The sequence below is a fragment of the Pogoniulus pusillus genome, chromosome 1 (assembly GCF_015220805.1).
Source record: "Pogoniulus pusillus isolate bPogPus1 chromosome 1, bPogPus1.pri, whole genome shotgun sequence".
In the NCBI taxonomy this organism is placed as follows: Eukaryota; Metazoa; Chordata; class Aves; order Piciformes; family Lybiidae; genus Pogoniulus; species Pogoniulus pusillus.
The window spans coordinates 27367784-27386404 of record NC_087264.1 but is presented as its reverse complement, the minus strand read 5'-3'; the positions used below and the strand labels follow the sequence as shown (position 1 = coordinate 27386404).

The following is an 18621-nucleotide window of genomic DNA, read 5'->3' as shown; positions in this document are numbered from 1 at the left end:
AAGAACAGCCCCAGACATGCTTGAGCGTGTCCAGAGAAGGGCGATAAGGCTGGTGAGAGACCTCAAGCACAAGCCCTACGAGGAGAGGCTGAGGGAGCTGGGGTTGTTTAGCCTGGAGAAGAGGAGGCTCAGGGGTGACCTTATTGCTGTCTACAACTACCTGAGGGGTGGTTGTGGCCAGAAGGAGGTTGCTCTCTTCTCTCAGGTGGCCAGCACCAGAACAAGAGGACACAGCCTCAGGCTGCGCCAGGGGAAATTTAGGCTGGAGGTGAGGAGAAAGTTCTTCACTGAGAGAGTCATTGGACACTGGAATGGGCTGCCCGGGGAGGTGGTGGAGTCGCCGTCCCTGGAGCTGTTCAAGGCAAGATTGGACGTGGCACTTGGTGCCATGGTCTAGCCTTGAGCTCTGTGGTAAAGGGTTGGACTTGATGATCTGTGAGGTCTCTTCCAACCTTGGTGATACTGTGATACTGTGATACATCAGTATAGGCTGGGGACTGATCTGCTGGAAGGCAGCAAAGGGGAAAAGGATCTGGGGGTCCTAGTTGATGGGAGGTTGACCATGAGCCAGCAATGTGCTCTTGTGGCCAGGAGAGGCAATGCCATTCTGGAGTGTATTAGAAGGGCTGTGGCTAGTAGGTTGAGAGAGGTTCTCCTGCCCCTTTACTCTGCCCTTGTGAGGCCACATCTGGAGTACTGTGTCCAATTCTGGGCCCCCAGTTCAAGCAGGACATAGAACTGCTTGAAAGAGCCCAGTGCAGAGCCACAAAGATGATTAAGGGAGTGGAATATCTCTTTACGAGGAGTGCCTGAGAGAGTTGGGGCTCTTTAGCTTGGAGGAGAGGAGACTGAGAGGTGACCTCATCAATGTTTATCAATATGTAAAGGTGAGTGCCAGAAGGATGGAGCTAGGCTCTGCTGGGTGATGCCCAGTGACAGGACAAGGGGCAATGGGTGGAAGTTGAGGCATAGAAAGTTTAATGTAAACATGAGGAGGATTTTTTTCCCTGTGAGGGTGCCAGAACACTGGAACAGGCTGCCCAGGGGAGTTGTGGAGTCTCCCTCTCTGGAGATATTCAAACCTGCCTGAATGTGTTCCTGTATGATCTGGTCTAGGTGATCCTGCTCTGACAGGGAGGTTGGACTGGGTGAGCTTTTGAGGTCCCTTCCAGCCCCTGACATGCTGTGATTCTGTGCTGAGAACAGAAACATCGTGATGGGTGTTTATCTGTCATGTGATAACTGGTTCTGCAGTCCTGTGAATGAGCTCCTTGTTTTCTTCTCCTCGATCAGACAGTTCCCCTTGACCAGGACTGGACACAGAAGTAAATCTGGTAGGAGAATACACTTCCTGTTTATAAAAATACCTTTCCTGTGTGGAAGAGCCCTCTTCCTGCACACACTCATCTGTGTACAGCATCCCGGACCCGCTTCCATGTGGACACAGACAGAGCTGCTGGGGGCGGGGGGTACAGCTGTTAGGAAATCTCATCACTGTATTGGTTGTACCACCTCTGGAAATCAAACTGCACCCCAAGTAACCCCGGGCTGTGATCAAGATGCCATCCTTCTGAAATGAAGGGCTTGTCTGCTTGGCTTACAGCATTTCCAGAGCCAATGCCTCCCCACCACCAACTTAGTCAGCTAACTTACAGACAGCCTAGGCAGCCCTGGTGAGGTGCCTGTGGCTCGTGGCTCCCATGCTCACAGCAGCTGAGCTTTGGGCTATCTGCAGCACAAATTTAAATACAAAAGCCCAGTCTCAACAGAAGGTGAGCTGGAGGTTTCTGTGTCTATCTCTCATTAGGGGCCTGCCTGTAAACGTCTTCTGAAAGGACCTGGACAAGGCCTTTTTCAGGGCTGGATGGGTTAGTCCTCTCTCCCCTCAGATGGCCTCTCCTCTTACTCTCCTCTCCTTATCAAGATCTTAATGGTGGATGTACCAAATCCCTCCTTATGCAGTAAGTCCCAGCAGCATCCCCAGACCATGCAAGACTTCAGGTATTTTCAATCAGTCAGACTTCTTCAGGCTTAAGAAGGGCCCCAAACACAATCCCACCTTTCCCATGTAGTTTCATCGTGTCCACTTCCCTTTCAAAATCTTCCTCTGCCTTGCCTCCTTGCCATACCTTTGTTGCCCATGCAGCACAGTCTGACAGCATCTCAGGCTCACACATTCCACTTTGCTGTCCCTCTTGGATGAGCCCTGCTTACACTATTCTGTGTTGGAAGTCAAGGTGTGCTGTCACTATGTTCTGCCACCTTAGTTGTCACACAGATCACAATTCCCTTTGGTGCTGACAACAGGTTCCACATTCCTTCTTCTATGCTTGCCTACTACTCTCTTCTCTGGGCACTTCCAACACAGTCTTGGTCAAGTCCTTGTCATGTGTCATAAGAAACATCCCTCTACAAAAGGATGTGTTAATGCAGAAGGGGTTGCTAACACTTGGCTTCCTTAACCTGTCTCCTTTGTCAGTGTCTGCTAACTTTCCAGAGTCTCCCATAGCACCTGACTAAAGCAGTGCAGTCAACTAAACCCAGGTGTATCATATGCAGGGCTTTTATGTCTCTTGGCCTGGGAACTTGTGGGTGCAAAGTCTGAGTCCTTGCATTGTGGAAAGAAACCAGCTCAGTCAGCATCTTGTAAGGAGTTGCACCACCAGGTTGTGCAGGTGAGTACCGGGGTTTGAGAGGAGCCACATCAGAGGCAGATCTGGCTGCTGAGGACACCAAGAACTGGAAATGCTCACTGGAAGGATGATGTGCTTTCTTTGGAAACTCTGCTCCCTGCTCTGGTAGACAATGCCACCTCTGCCCCTTGCTTTGCACACCATGAGGTCACCTTCCCAGCCTGAATGACGACATGACGATTAATCTGTTGTCTTTTCCCCATCACAACAATGTTCTTTTCTGCCAATTCTTGTTGCCATACAGGCAGCTGGTGACCTCACTACACCAGCATTTATCACTTTTGTGTCCATGCAGAGTTGGGAAGAGATTGCCTGGAAGGAAGCCAAGATACAGGGTTGAGGAAAGTCCACCTGGCTGGGACAGTGCTTGCTCTTTGAGTCTTCTCCTGCCCATGTCACCTCCCATGCCCCACAGCCCTCACTGGTGTCCCTGCACTCCCCTGGGTGTGAAACTATCTGATAGTGGGTGCTTCCTGGTCAGGGGTACTGCTATGTGGCAGTGGGGACATGGGCAACTGGCAGTCCCAGGGCTCGCACTGGCCTTGTGGGGTAGGTGTGCAGCAATGAGCCCTGCCTCTGCAGCCCAAAGCCTGCGGTGGCTGCTGGGACCCCCCGGTGCTTTCCGCCCTGCTTGCCCAGATTTCCTTCACAGGGAAAACAGGATACGAGCGGAGGGGGAGGGGAGCAGAGCATGCCTCTGGTCATCCTGACACAGAGGTGACAAACACAAACATACCTCCACACGAGCAGTACTCCTGGATCCCACAGTGTGCATATAGGGTCATCTGCTGAGCCCAAGGAGGAGGCTGGAAGACCATGCTCTTTTGCTGGCCACCTGTGCTACGGCTTAAGGCCGGCAGCACAAACATCCCCTTTCCTCTTCTCTCCCCACTCCCTGGCTTTGGGTAATTGGCTCCCCAGTCTGAGTAGCTGGCAGTTTGGAGGGTGCTCACCATCAGTCTGCCAAGCAACATTACAGTGTTCACTGGGCTCAGCAACAGAGCTGGAATCCAGACAGAGTCCAACTCATTCCCACGCTGAAAGAGATTGAGAAAGTTGGCTTGCAGGAGGCAGGGACCGGCCAGTTCTCTTGTTGACATCTGTCAAGTTCATGTCATGCCTGACTCTGTTGATGATGTCTGCCCAGGGTGGGAAAAGGCAGCCCAAGTTTCACATGGTTACTTGTGCAAAGATCAGAGGAGTATGAAAGCAGTTTGACTGTTTTTGCTCCTGGAGTCATCAGATCTGAGTGAGTGCACACAGAGACCAGATTTGGCAAGACCTATTTATACAACAGCACTTTGCAGCGGACGAATGCACTTTAACACCATTCCTGTAAAAAGGAAGGGGGGGGGAAAAAAGGCCTGAGCATTTGAAGGAAAAACACTTGTTTCCTGTAAGGAGGTTCAGCCAGTGCAAATTGTACCCCTGATGCCTATGTCTCACCGATGTACTTTGGCCTCAGGTATGACTGTCAGCAGGGAAGGATAGGAGCCTCGTTGCTCTCTGAAAGATGGCACAAACATTTTCTGGTGACCATCAAGCTGGTGATCTTTGTGATCACCAGCAAGAAATCAGCTGATGTTATGCTGAGGTTTCTAAGATGCACTCATGTTCCAACTTTTGCTTTGGATTTGTTACCCTTGTTTTGGCTGGTGACACCTGAATCCTTCCTGATCCAGCCCAGACTCCTGCTCAGTCACTCCCATAGACCTGCCAAACTGCATCTTGGAAAAGCCACCAGTGTTGCTTGCTATTTGCTCAGGGCACCATCTCTGAACCACACTGGTTTGAAAATAAGCTGGAAATATCACAATTGCTTTGCAAAATGTCCAATACCTCCTATTCCTGTCCAGGCTGGAAATATTAAAGCAGCTGCCCCTTAATTCTGCTCTAATACCTTTGGGTCAAAGAGCAAGGAGGACACTGAAGTAATTACTGAGATAAGAAAATCTAAATCTGAGGTAAATATGTGTTTTAATTAGTTGAACAAGCTAAGTTTAGCCCTCACACCAGGGCTTTTCTTTTGCAGCCAAAGCCTTATGTTCTGGTTCGCTTTTGATGCAAAGTGGCTGCAAAATCAGAGTCAGTGTTTTACAGCTGTTTGTCCAGGTCATGCAAAATAGTCATGGCTTGAAAATGAACCTGTTCTTCACGTCCTGGCCAGCTCCATCCTCACATACATACCACACAGCATCTCTTGAGCTCTTTCTGGTTGAGGAGGGGTTCATTTGCAGCTGCTTTGCTGGGGACACATGACAGTGTTGGCTGGGAATCAGCAAGCCACTGTGTCTGAAACACGGTGACCTGTTTGCTGCCATAGCGCAAGAGCGCAGTGGGACTTGTGGAGATACTGTCAGCTCCTCTATACAAGTTAGTCCCAGGCTCCCTATCTTTGAGACTTTTGGCCTCCCAGGCTCCTGAGCTGTGGCAGAACAGTGGTTTGGGGATGCATCTTTTGGGGATGGTAATTCTGTCTGTTCTGACCCAGGGCTTGGGGCTGCAAGTGACAACTTTCTAGACCTGGGCGTGTCACTCATTCCTATTGATTTTCAGTTGCCCTATTGATAAAAGCACAAAAATTGTCATTCACCCTCCCCTCTATTCCCTAGTCCCCAGCCTGGATGACTGGCCTGAGGGGCTAGCAGAAAGAAAGTGCAGTATACTCTGAAGAGACCGTACCAGCACTGTGGTGGGCTCAGTGGACCTAGGTGGCATAGGAAATGGGTTGGAAAGGAGGAATATCCCCAGGGTCTTGAAGATGCTCCTTACACTGTAACAGAAACGTTTTCCTAACACAGTGAAATGGGAAAGCAGACCCAGTTCTGCAATGACTTCTGTGACTCCTCCACTAAAAACATCGTGTTACAGAGGCACTGCACCCAGAGCCTTTGGTCTCGCTGATGTGTGAACAAGTAAGGGAGACAGTGGAGGGGGGTGGGGAGTATCACCTCTCTGCCTCTTTATTTTGGGAGACATAAACCAAAAAGACCATGACACAAGCCTGAAGTCCCATCACAGGTTGATGAAGAAGCTGGAAAAGGCTCTCAGCAGTCCTCATGCCTGATCTGCTCTGTCAGGCAGAGATGATTCTAGCAAACCAAGTCACTCTTGTCTAGTTGAGGATGCCTCTGCTCACTGCAGAGGGGATTGGCCTAGATAACCTTTCCAACCCAGACTATTCTGTGGTTCTATGATTCTGTGAAAAGTGCTTGTGATCTCAGGTGCATTCTTCTTTCTATAGTAACGCAGCATGAAAACTTCTTTCTCTGTCTTCTGTTTGTAACTGTGAGGCAGCTGGTGAGTCCCTCTCCACTCATAGAGACCTGGGCTATAATTTGCTTCTGGGAAGCATGTGGAGGTCTGAGCTAGGCCTGGGCACAAACATCTGCACAACTGCCCAGGCTGGGGGCCAGAGCATGAGGAAAGAGATAAACATTTTGCTTTAGAAAAGACATTTTCAAGCTAATCTCTAACCATTACTCAGTGCTGTTATTCTGCTGAAGCAGAACCCTGCCAGCACAACAACCCAAAATATGTGCCTTTTCATTGCAAGGAAAACTCTGGGGCAAGCTCAGAAAAAGGGGCTTTTTTTTCCTTGGATTGCCTTGAGAAGTGTAGGCAACTATTTGACAGTGCAGAGATGGGGCATGTTGTAGTGCAGGCAGCCAGTCTCTCAGGCCACGGCCATGGGAAGAAACAGAAACACATTCACCCCATAAGAAAAGAGCCGATCCTTGCTTGTGGCATGCTAGTTATGAGCAGTTAGGAGAGCTACTGCTCAGAGGATGGCTGATAAAAACTGCTGGGAGGACATCTCCTGCCTTTTCACGTGCAAGGGATTACATTAATTTTCCTGGCCACATTGTGACACTGAGACCATCCCCCAGTTGCTTTTGGGAAGTGGGGCCATCTGAAAATCCACAGATAGAAACATCTGGGAAGTAAGCTGGCCTGTCCAAAGTTTACATTTCAGTTCAGCCCCATCCATTCAGATAAAATGACAGCTGCCTCATGTGGTTAACCCCGGGGGCACTTGAAATCAGAGATTTGTGTCAGATCCAAAAAGAGTGTTTTAAACTCCCCAAAAGCAGCCTAAGAACAAATTAAACCAGAATAGAAACAATTTGTGTAAAAGAATAATCACATATACAAAGGACCAAGGAAAGCCAGAAAAAAATCACATATTTGCTTGAGGAACCATAAGAGATTCCTCTTAATTTCCTGCATCTAAAACATTGCAATGCTTTTTACTCTTCATGGGACAAGGCAGAGAAGGCTTTGTGCTCATACATGCCATCCTTGGCATTGATGTCACCTCTCTTCCTGTTCTGGACCCTACTTCCTTTTTTTCCAAGAAGTTTCATGCACATGTTGGTAGTCTCAAAATTTGAACACCAAGTCTTTAATTCAAGACTCAGAATAGTAGTCAGAGAAGGTTTACCCAGCTGAAATCCATCCCATGGCCTGTTGCAGATGTAACCTACTATGGGGCTGGGGCCTGCTTCAGCTTGCATGAGGCTGCCTACAAGCATGGGTGTTGTAGCCAGGAGGCAATCACTTTGTTTAGATTGGTGACAAAGGTGTGGGCATCCACAGCAAGCAAGCTGCAGCAGCATGCAGCTCAGTGTGGTCTAATAAAGCTGGCTCATAAGCTGGAAAAGCCTACAGGAGGTTAGCTCATGCTGAGCTCCACGTGGCTCCAAATCGTCTGCTACGGGTGCCTAAGCCAGCCCTCCACCGCCAGCAGATCTACATCACATGGTGGCACCACCAGGGTTGCTCCAGTGTGCAACCAGTCCTAGGTATTCATCTTGCCCTGTATTTACACCAGGGGTGTTCATCCCACAGCCCTCCCCCTCTCAGCTCTTCCTTACCCCCAACGCTGACTCTGCAAGCACTATCCTAGAGCCTGGGTTATCTGAGGACACTTTCTGAAGGATCAATGCGTTGAAAAGTGCTCACTTACACATGCGAAAATCCAGGGCTGCTCTCCACCCCTAACTCCACACAGATGAAGTCTGTTGGTGTCGCTCCTCACTGATGTCAGGATAAGTAAAAGCAGACTTTCTACATGCTTAGAAGAATTTTTGCTTTCCTTCAAGGAGGGAAAGGTTGAGTTAATTGTTACACTTGCATAACATGATGCTGAAGTGCATTTTTTCCACTGCATAACTGCTAGATGAAAAAGCAAGATTAGAGTTACACAAAAGCAAACTCGACAACAAATATGAAAGGAGGTAACTAAAAAAATCCACACTCATAACACTAGAAATGCCCAAATTTTGAAGTTAATAAAAAGAACTCTAAATGCACTCTTAGGACAGTATACATCTTCAATGCTGCCCCAAAATAATGTTTAAACAGGAAGAAGTAAGAAAGAAGTAAACAATTAGGAATTTTCTAAAGGAAGAAAAAGGAGTCTTGTGCAAGTATAAATTGCAAACACTCTGATACCATTATTCTTAACTACAGCTAAGACTACAGTGTAGTCTTAATTGCACTTCCTCGAGCCACTGCTGGGCAGTAGGACCACCAAAGTGTGGCAACCACGACTGCCCTTTCTTGCACTAGTAAATGTGCTGCCAAGTGCATCTGCTTATCTCCTGTGCAGATGCTGTGGCCTCTGGTCACAGTGCAGGACTGAAGGAGGACAAGGAGATGACAAGGAGACATGGTCCCCTGCTGCTTTGCCCAGTGCTTTGCTTTCATTCCTGGGTTCTCCTCCTCAAGGAGCCCAAAGCTGCTGGTGCACTACCCTGAAGGCAGGCATGCAGAGGACCAAGGAAGGAAACACAGTCCTTCTGAGGCCCTGCAGTTAGTCTGTCTTGTATCAACCAGTCTTATTTGCCTATGGTCCCCCAGGCAGGCACATGAAAAGGACCTGTCTGCTTTGGCTGTGTACTTGAGACACATCCTGCACATTGCTTTCCCAGCTGGGCCCATCCCATCCCGGCCGGTGAGTCAACTGTGAGAGACATGGAAGTGCTGCACAGCCCTGACTCATCAGCTATTATTGTCCTGCACAGGTGGACAATGCTGGCGAGAGGAATTTCTCCAGCACTGCCAGAAAAAGCAGCATCACCACCTCCGCATCACCACTGCAAAAACAGACTCTTCTCCTTGGGGACTGCCACTTCAGATTGATTTCTGGAAGCTTGTCCTCCTGGCAGAGGTGGGTTAGCATGTCTCCATGTAAAGAAAGCTCAGGGACTATGTGCTGGCATTAACCCTTGCAGGAAGGTGGATTTGGGGGTTCCACCGGGGTTCTGCCTCGCTTGCCTTAAGCCAACCCTTACAAAGTGTGTACATCTGGGGGCTGTCTGGGATACGTGTGCTGTCCACAGGGCACATCTGGAGTATCAGATTGTGCATGGCTTCAGCAAAGCTGTCTTTGTCCAACTGAAAATCTCCTGATCTATCACACTGATGTCTTTGGCAGAAGATCATTTCAGTGGATACAGTTTAGCAAGAAGTCCCCCATACACTGGTTTCTGATGACATCCCAGAAGGCATTTCCATCTGGGAGGGATTCTGTTCAGTGCTCCCCAAATGCCAGTCAGAGGTGCCCAGGCAATTGCTTTTCAGGAGGGAATGAACAGGGTCGCTTCCCCTCCAGGTGCTGGGGACTTACAGACACTTCCTCCCAGGTGTTTTCATCCTCTTGCAGACACGGACGGGAACCATCGTGCACCTACACAAATGGCAGGCGGCAAGCAGGGTGAGTCCTGCCCCGGGGTCTCCGGCCAGCAGGCTGGCACGGAGGAGCACCACCATCCACCACTGCCTAAATTAGCCCCAGAGCTCCCCGCGGAGGTGCCAGGGAATCCCAGGCTGCATTTCCTAGGGAAAGGTCTAACTCTGAGGGAGGTTTTGGCTGCGGGCTGCTCACAGGTTCCCGGTGCTTCCTGAGGAAATGAAGGCTGCTGGCACCGCTCAGCCCTGTTTGGTCCCGTACTTCCTTAGCACCAGGCCACCTGGTGCCTCTGGCTGCGCCCACAGCCCCCAGCACTGCACGGCCCCTCGGGCACCGCTCCTCTGCCGGGGGCTCGGCCGGGGGCAGCAGCCCGACAAGGCTGCCGGCGGCCACGGAGCCCCGCGGGCTGTGGGGCTAGTGAAAGGAAACGGCCCCGGAGCCTCCCCCTGCCCCCGGCTGGAACACGTCGGAGCAGCGGGGCGGGGGCAGCGCGCCCGCCGGCCCCCGAGCTCCGCCAGCCCGGCCCGGCCCGGCCCGGCCTGCCGCCAGCCCTCGGTACCCACCTAGCGGCCGGCCCGCCGGCCTCGGGGCCGCTGCCCGAGCCGGGGCTTTCGCCGGCTGCTCCCGGCCCACTGGGGCCCCGCGGGTGCGTGGGGACAGAGGAGGCGCCGCTGTCCTGCCCGCGTCCGCTCCTCTGCTCCGAGCCTGCAAGCGAAGCGGCAGGACAGCGCAGGTGCGGGGCCGGGGCGCGGCACTGAGGAGAGGGAACGGCAGGTGGCTTCCAGCCTAAAGCTGTCTCGGTGCCTTGTGCTCTCGGAAGGATCCTGCGTTGCCAGTCGGAGGCGAAGCACTTTTGGACAGCTCAGTGACATTGCTGCTCCTGCCGAAAATCCCTTTAGACAGCAGATGTTGCATCCAGGTGATGGGGATCGTGCTGGGCAAAGCCAGCCCAGAGCTGGCCCTAGGCGGCCAGGGCAGAGCAAAGAGGAGGAATGACAGAATCACGGAATGGTGGGGGTTGGAAGGGATCTCTGGAGATCGTCTGCTCTAACCTCCCTGCTAAAAGCAAGGTCACCTGGAGCAGGTTGCGCTGGGCTGCGTTCAGGCATGTGGCAGTAGGTGGATTATAACTTGTGGTGATGAAGACGAGGCTTTGGGTGAGAGTTAGAAGGGGAATGACATGGTCTCAGAGCGGAGATACCTGCCTGGGACCACTGACAGGAGCAGAATCTGGCAGTGCACCAGGCACTGGAAACATGATCAGCTCCCTTGAGGCAGCACAGGCAGACTCCTCTTCTGAGCCTGCAGGAGCCCAAGAAAACAACTCCCTGGCTGGATCACAGAGCTGTGGCTCAGGTGTTGTACAGTACAGCTTAGTTAGGCTGTCACCAAGTCTGAGTGGCCTTCATCTTGTCACAGGTCCAGCAACTATTTCAACCTCCTTTACGCCACCTCTCCCAAATGGTCCAGCCTCTAACTTTTCCAAACAGGGACATTTCATCCACCATCTTCTCCTTGGCCATTTTGTGAGGTGTGCTGGAGGGGCTTACAAAAGCCATGCTGCTGGAGCTACTGTTCTGTTTTCTGCAGCAAAGCATGCATCTGCCTGTGCAAAGTTGGTGCCCGGGTCAGTCTCTGCATTAACACTCATTTGCCACCTCTTGACTCTCATTAGCATTTGCTTTTGCAGCAAACCTTCAACAGAAGAGTGAGAAAATAGATCTTCCCTGCTTCTTGTTCTGTGGTTGATAACAAATCAGAAATGCAATTAAGGGTCAGACTGGAGACCCCTAATGACAATGAGAAAGTAGATTTGTGCAACTGTGTTGGAACTGGACCTGTCTGAAACTGGGATAGGGGCAGGGTTTACTTTGCATTTTGTTTGGAGCAAAGACCAGTACTGAGTCTCATTTTAATTCCTGACCTGTATTCAATATCACAGAATCAGGTTGGAAAAGACCCTCAGGATCACCAGATCCAAATGATATCCCTACTCTACAAGGTTCACCCTAAACCATATCCTCAGGCACCACATCCAAACAACTTTTAAACACATCCAGAGTTGATGGCTCAACCACCTCCCTGTGGGCAGCCCATTCCAATGCCTGGCCATTCGTTGTGTCTGTGATTTTTGCCTTCCTAATGTCCAGTCTAAACCTACTCAGTTGCAGTTTGAGGCCATTCCCTCTTGCTGTATCATGATTTACCTGTGAGAAGAGACTATATCATCTGTGCTGAGGCAATATAAACCAACTACCAGCTCCTCAGTTCTGAAGGAGAAATTTCTAGTTGCAGAAGTCCAGAGTAAATGCTTCTCTGCCTTCTACTTCTGGATCTGATGAATCCAGGCCATAGTTAGCCTTAGTTTGAAGTGACTTAAACTGAGTGTCCTGTTGGTAGCACATAGAGACCTGCCCCCTGACCTGCCCCTTGCTTGCATTTCACCCAGCAACTGCAGCTGGAATGGCAAATTAATACTTACTAGACAAATTCTCCTGTATAAAGACATATCCCCAGTTGCACTGACTGTGAGCAGGAGGGAAAGTGACCTCTCGGTTCAATATTTATTGCAACGGTGATACGAAATCAAGGGGGGACTCCCTAAGCAGAGAGATGACCTCAGGGATGTGCCTCCACTACAGTGGGAACCTCTCTTAAATCTCCCTGTTTGGAGAACTCCACCTGAAATGGCAGCAGCAAAAGCAAGAGCTTGGGGAATTGGTGTTTCCTTCTGCTGTTGGTATGCTCTGCAATCTTGTACAACTTTAGTGAGCATCCTTCCCAATTCTTTCTCTGCACAACATGATTTTACAAGACCCCAGCATCGCTCAACTAGATGCCGCTTGCGTTATGCTGCCGATGTGGCAGCAGCAAGCCTTGCGTGGCTCAGGAGAGGAGGAAGATCAGTTGCTTCTCTTGGCTTGCAGTGGTGGAAGCACCAGAGTCTGGGTATCACTTCGTGAATCCCTCCAAGAACTTGGCCTGCACAAACTGGCACTTGGAAATAATCTCCAGCTTGTTCAGCCTCCACATTCACATTCCCCCTCCAGTCTCTGACCTAGAATTCTGCTGTCTTTCCACACACAATGATATCACTCAGCATATTAGGCCATGGGCTTTTCAAGGTCAGTGCCATCAATATGTGGAAAGCACTAGAGGACAATAACAGGTTGATAAGTCACATGGCAAATTGGGAAAAGGCCCTGAAGGGTTGTAGAATGTATCAGATCCACTTATCACAGCCCTTTCTGATAGTTTCTGTGAATGCCCAGTAGTAAACATCCTGCCTGCATCCTGTGGTGCCAAAGACGCTTCCCCGTTGTACAACAGCAGGCAGCTGTCAAGCCCAGCTGCTTTAGACACAAACCTGAAGTTCTCCTTTCTTTCTCTTGACAAGAACAACTGGAGTCACTCACCTTGCAGAGCTGAGCAATCTCTTCTGATTTCAGAGCTCATGAGATGAAAAGAAGGGCTGGGTGAAGAAATGTTGCTTGAATCCTCTTGGATAGTGCCAAGATGTTTCCACTCTTTGCTTTGCTCCAGACTCAGTAGCAGCCAGAGGTGCTTTGGGAATGGCAGGGCAGGACAGTATCAAATGAGGCTGCAGTAAGAAACAGATGTGTCTAGCACTAGAAGAGCCAGGCAGTGGGTATATTTCCTACCCTGTCAAAGTGGTGTCTTGCCTAGCTTTGTCCTGAGCCAGCCAATGCACAGCCCTAGGCATGGTACAGGAATTAGCACACCCAGCCTGAGCGTGAGTGGTTCAGCTGGCCTCAGTGTCCAAGAACAGCCCCAGGTTTGTTTGATTTACTGCTACAAGTGTATTGTATGGCTTCACCAGAGTGGTAATTTGTTGTCTCTTGGAAGACAGAAACACAGAGCTGTTCTTATCCGAAGCATCTGACACCTGGAAGGAAGGTGGCTCACCTTTAAGTTTAGCATAGCAGGTACATCCAGCATGGAGCACACATACCCCTTTCTACCCATCCTTGGGGTGGGATTCACCTCCCCTGTGAAGCGTCTGAAGTCTGGCTTCCTACAGAGGAGTGGAGAAGGACAGACACCTCCAGGAGATTGTTCCTTCCATCCCAAGACATCAACAGCTAATAAATTCCTCCTGGCAGTGCCCGTCTCTGGCAGAGCCCAGGTGCTCTGGCCCACACTGGGTGCCTAATCTCAGCCTGGCTGAAAGAGGTTTTCTCACGGTTGATGGCCTGGGGTATGCAGAAAGGGCAGTTTGTGTCCTATAGCCAGAGAACAATTCTCCCTAAATGATAGGGTGGCAGCAGACAAGTGAAACGTGCAACAAGGAAGAAATGGCCTGGTTATCTTCATCCTGTTAGCCCTGTTCCTGCCATGCTGTGTCCAGTGTCACTCAAAGATAAAGAGCCAGTACCTTATTATCACCATCATGTCTGCCCTTGAGGGTTCATTCTTTCACTCCCTCCTGTCTTTGTTTCTTTCCCCCTTCCCCGATTTTTTTCTTCTGTGTTGTCTCCCTACTTCCTACCATGCAATTCCCACTTCCCATATGGGTCTCACTCCTACCCTGTCCCCATCCTGTCTGCTAAAATAATCAGCAGTGAACCCCTGAATATGGTGGTTCGCATTGTTTCCGTGGGACTCGGTGGCAGGTCTCCTGGTGCGATGAATGAAGGCAGGACGCGCTCCTCACAGCCATTGTTTTACGCTGTCTGCCGGCTCAGGAAAGCGCTGCCAGCTCCGTTTGCACTGAGGCCTTGACTGGCAGATTTTTCTCCTCCGTCTGCTTTGGGTAAAGACCAGAATCAGGCTCTTCTACTTCAAATAGAGGCCACTTAGTTTGTGGGGTGTGTGCTTCACAACTAGCCTGTGGGCCAGAGCTGATCCGTGTTGGGTGAGAGCATCATGGTGTGGTCCTCTGTGAGCAGCAATCTCTCTTTATTCCCTCCCTCATGTGGTTGTTAACAGCAGGAATCTGGCTAGTGCAGCAATGAGCATAGAATAGGATTGCCAAACCTGAGCTGTGGGTCTTCTCCTGCAGGCAGCCCCGATGTCATGTCCATCACATTTGCAGCTGAAAGCATGGAAGGATACAGCTCATATGTTTGGAGAGCGCTACAGAGGCACTGCACGGAAACATGCTGCAGCACTTTCTAGCTAGCACATGTGGTACCTCCTGGGCTGTGCTCATCACTGAGAACATTTCGCTCCATGATCTGAGTCTGCCCCCAGGGAAGCAGGAATGATGGCAGATGAACCCAGAAGATATTAGTAGGATTTGCAGGTTATAAAATAGTCTCAGATTGTTTTAATAGCTTCCAGGCTGCCAGCATAAACTGAAAAGGCCTTGCCCGACATCTGAACGGCTCAGCCGTACAGTTTACAAACATGATTCACCAGAAGAGCACTAAGTGAGGTCTGAATATTGATGTAATAAAAATTAGTATGAAGTGAGACATCCCATCTGCTGAGGAGATTGTCCAGTTTACTGGTAATTGAAAATCCAAGGCAGTCTCATCTGTTTCAATAAAAACATCTTCCCATACCAGGAGAACAGCTTCCCATCCACATCTTGCCCCAGCACTGCAAGAAATTGATTCTGTCTGCTACTGCTCTCTCCCTTTTGACCCAAGCAATGGATTAACCTTGTTCTGTGCAGTTTGTATACTCCTGAAGTGTGTATATAGAGGCCCTGATATAACAAAACTTGGAGGGTCCCAAACTCTTATTTTAAACAAGAGTTTTCCTGAACACAGGGCAGGGTGACACAATTTCTTGTAAAGTGACAGTAATTTCTGAAACACAAAGATTCCCCCCCAAAAGACCTCCTACTTTCTGCCAGGCAGAATCAGGCTGTGAGGACTCCTCTGTGGGCACACTGAATGGGTTTTATTCCTGCCGCCTGGGCAGGAGGCAGCTCTTCTGTCCAAAGATGTCTGTGAGGATCTCTGAGCTCTCCTGACCATGGTGTGAGGTCCTGAGGGCTCCTCTTTGGTAGAGTTCCAGGCTGTGTTGTCATGTTGAGTTGTTTTTTGCTCTGTCACACGTATTTGCAGTCTAAGATTGCAGATTCTTGGGAGAAGAGGTTTCAGTAGCCAAACCCCATTCCTTGGAAGAAGGAAAACCCATATTTTTGTGTGGTGCTGCTGTTTGTCACTGCCCCTGGCTACTTCTGTATGGGGAAGAGTTTCAGCCTAACAGCTTAAGAGTGCCCTTTCTCTTCAAACTCGCATGCAAGGTGGGGCATTTGCCTAAGAGATGCAGGTTCAGGAGAGAGAACCTCCTCCAGCTGGTCCTGCTGACCAAATGACTGAGCACCAGAAGGAGCAGGTGACAGGAGCCCTTGGCTGCAGTCCAGCTAGTGCTCTTGGGTGGAAAGAGGGAGGGATGGTTTCAGAGGCTGATACTTAAGCAGTAGTCCTTGTGTGACAACTGCATATTTTACAAACACATCAGAATGTCTGGTGCCCACAGGACATCAACAACATGGATACAACATTGGCTGAGCAGGGTTTCAACCACACAATTCAGCCTTGCTGGCCCAAGTCCCATCATGAACTAGTGACTCACCAGTTTGCCAAACTCAGGTTGCTCAGGTTAAGTTGGTCTTTAACCACGACACCATCCTGTTTCTTTGCCCCGTTTCTCATTTCATAATCTTTCCTAGGCCGCTGACAGATGAAAAAAAATCACTTCTTTTGTTGAGGCAGAGCTTACTTGCAATTACAGCTGGAGAAAGAGGTACAAGCGTGAAGCCCAAATGTGGCATTGTGGGTGGGGAGAGAGAAATTCTTCTGCAGTATTGGCACATTAGAAATAGGGCTGCCAAAAAGCAAGCTCCCAAATGCCTGGGTTCCACATGCTGTGTGAAAGCTGAGTAGTGTCTTGGCCCAGAAAAGGAACATTGCATGAAAGAACCCGAAGGCTCCCCAGGTCACAGTGTCCTCACAGAAGATGAAAGCCCACCAGCTGCAAAGTGGTACCCCATCAGCTGCTTCTGCCACAAGGCAATGTGTTTTGCTTTGGCTGCTCTGAAAGCAAACCCCTTCAAGGAGACATGTGCTGGCTATACAAGCGCAGCGCTTTGCTTATTTAAGACACAAATGCAAAAGCAAACAGGGCTTTCACAGCTCTAAGTCACAGCTGTCTTTAACGAAAACCAGCTATTGGAATGTTAATAACAGCTCCTTGTACCGTAAGCAATGAGGCCGCTCAGTCATGCTTTTAGGAAACTGAGTTTCAACAGATCAACCTATTAATCACTTGGCTTCCCAATGGGTCGCGTAAGGGCAGCTCTTATGAATTTGTTAGTGGGCTGTGCTGACAGTTCGCCGAGTGGCAGGCACAGACATCCCCTACCCTGCTCCTCTGAGGTCCTAAAATGCTAGGCTGTCCTCTGAGATACTAATGAAGCATTCATTTGACTCAAACCGCTCCCATTCATGCGGCCTGTAGTCACTTAGTTAACTCGGAAGTGCTCCTGTGGCTACAAAACATACATCAGTGCTAAGAAGATGACAAGTCATCACCTCACACCAGCAAGCCTGGAAATCCAGCTGGCTGGCAAGTAATTGGCTGCATCTCAAGTGCTGAGTTCAGTTTTAGGCCTCTCGGTACAAGAGAGACCTTGAGGTGCTCAGTCATGTCCAGAGAAGGGCAACAAAGGCGGTCTAGAGAACAAGTCTTATGGGAGTTGCTGAGGAAACTGGGAATGTTTAATCTGGAAAAGAGGAGGCTGAGGGCATGCCTCATTGCACTCTATCACAACCTGAAAGGAGGTTGCAGTGAGGGAAGGGATGGTCTCTTCTCCCTTGTATCAAGTGATAGAATGAGAGTTGTGCCAGAAGAGTTTTAGAGTGGATATTAGGAACACTTTCTGTTCTGCAAGAGTGGTCAGGCATTGGAACAGGCTGCCCAGGGCGGTGCTGGAGTCACCATCCCTGGAGGTGTTCAAGAACCATGTAGGCGTGACACTTCAGGACATGGTTTAATGGCCATGCTGGTGTTATGTTGACAGTTGGACTCGATGATCTTAGAGGTCTTTTCCAACTGAAACAATTCTGTGATCTGATGATTCTGTAAGATACTCTCCCTTACAGCAGCCAGTGAGAGGTGCCATGACAGAAACTGTAAGGTAGAGGGTAGAGTAGTTGATTTTTTTTTTAACCAAGAGGAGTTGGGTAATTTGGATAAGTGTCAGCTTGGGAAAATTGTGGAGCTGCTGTTGTCTGGACTTCTGTGTTTTCCTCTGCAAGGTCTGCCATCTGAGCTCTGCAGCTTCGCTCCTGAGAGCCTTCACATCAAGCTAATTAAAGCCAGTATGGGATGGACCAGGCAGTAACACCTGGGTGTGTTTTTTTTCCCATTTTCAGCCAGCAGCATGCCCAGCACTAGGCTGTACCATGTAAACTCATTACTTCTATATATCTTTAGACATTCTTTCAGGCTTAAGCATTACTGTTGCCATTAGAAAGCCAAGAAAGACTAGTTATAGCTGGATTTTCCTTACTTTAAGCTTCAGCTTCAGGACTCAACATAGGGATTTATGATTGGGCCTGGTGCATGGCATGGGGCTATGTCCAAGGGAAACTTTATCTGCCCCTGCCTTCAGGCTCTGGTTCCTCTGCTGCAGACCCCAGTGCTTAACACAGAGGCATAACTCCTCTCCAGCTCCCTAGGCTGTCAGCGGGTGGGCTAAGCTAAGAAGGAACGTTTCATGTGCAGAAGCAGGTATGGTTAATGGTGAGAGTTTGGTCACTTCTGAGACTGGAGCAGGGCAGACATATTTCTAAGCATTGATGAGGTCACCCCTCAGTCTCCTCCAACCAGCACAGCCCCAGCTCCCTCAGTCTCTGCTCGTAACTGAGATGTTCCATTCCCTTCATCATTTTTGTTGCTCTGCACAGGACTCTCTCAAGCAGTTCTATGTCCTTCTTGACCTGGGAGGCCCAGAACTGGACACAGTACTCCAGATGTGGCCTCACCAGGGCAGAGTAGAGGGGCAGGAGAACCTCTCTCGACCTCCTAACCACAACCCCTTTTAATCCACCCCAAAATGGCATTGCCCTTCCTGGCCACAAGAGCACACTGATAGCTCATGGTCAACCTCTCATCAACTAGGCCCCCCAGATCCTTTTCCCCTTTGCTGCCTTCCAGCAGATCAGTCCCCAGCCTATACTGATGCCTGGGGGCATCCCAGGTGCAAGACTCTACCATTCAGTTTCTCCCTGACTCACACATATCATAGAA

The 18621-nt window shown here is 49.8% G+C and overlaps 1 long non-coding RNA gene across 1 annotated transcript; it reads right to left on the bottom strand.

Annotated features, from left to right (window-relative positions):
* Positions 1-2437: 2437 nt before the first annotated feature.
* LOC135180684 (uncharacterized) lies at positions 2438-10083 on the bottom strand. The gene is made up of 4 exons (XR_010304536.1): positions 9954-10083; positions 7663-7791; positions 3647-3730; positions 2438-3005 (listed from the first exon to the last, which is right to left on the bottom strand). It is a non-coding gene; the product is annotated as an uncharacterized LOC135180684 (long non-coding RNA).
* Between the last annotated feature and the right edge of the window lie 8538 nt (positions 10084-18621).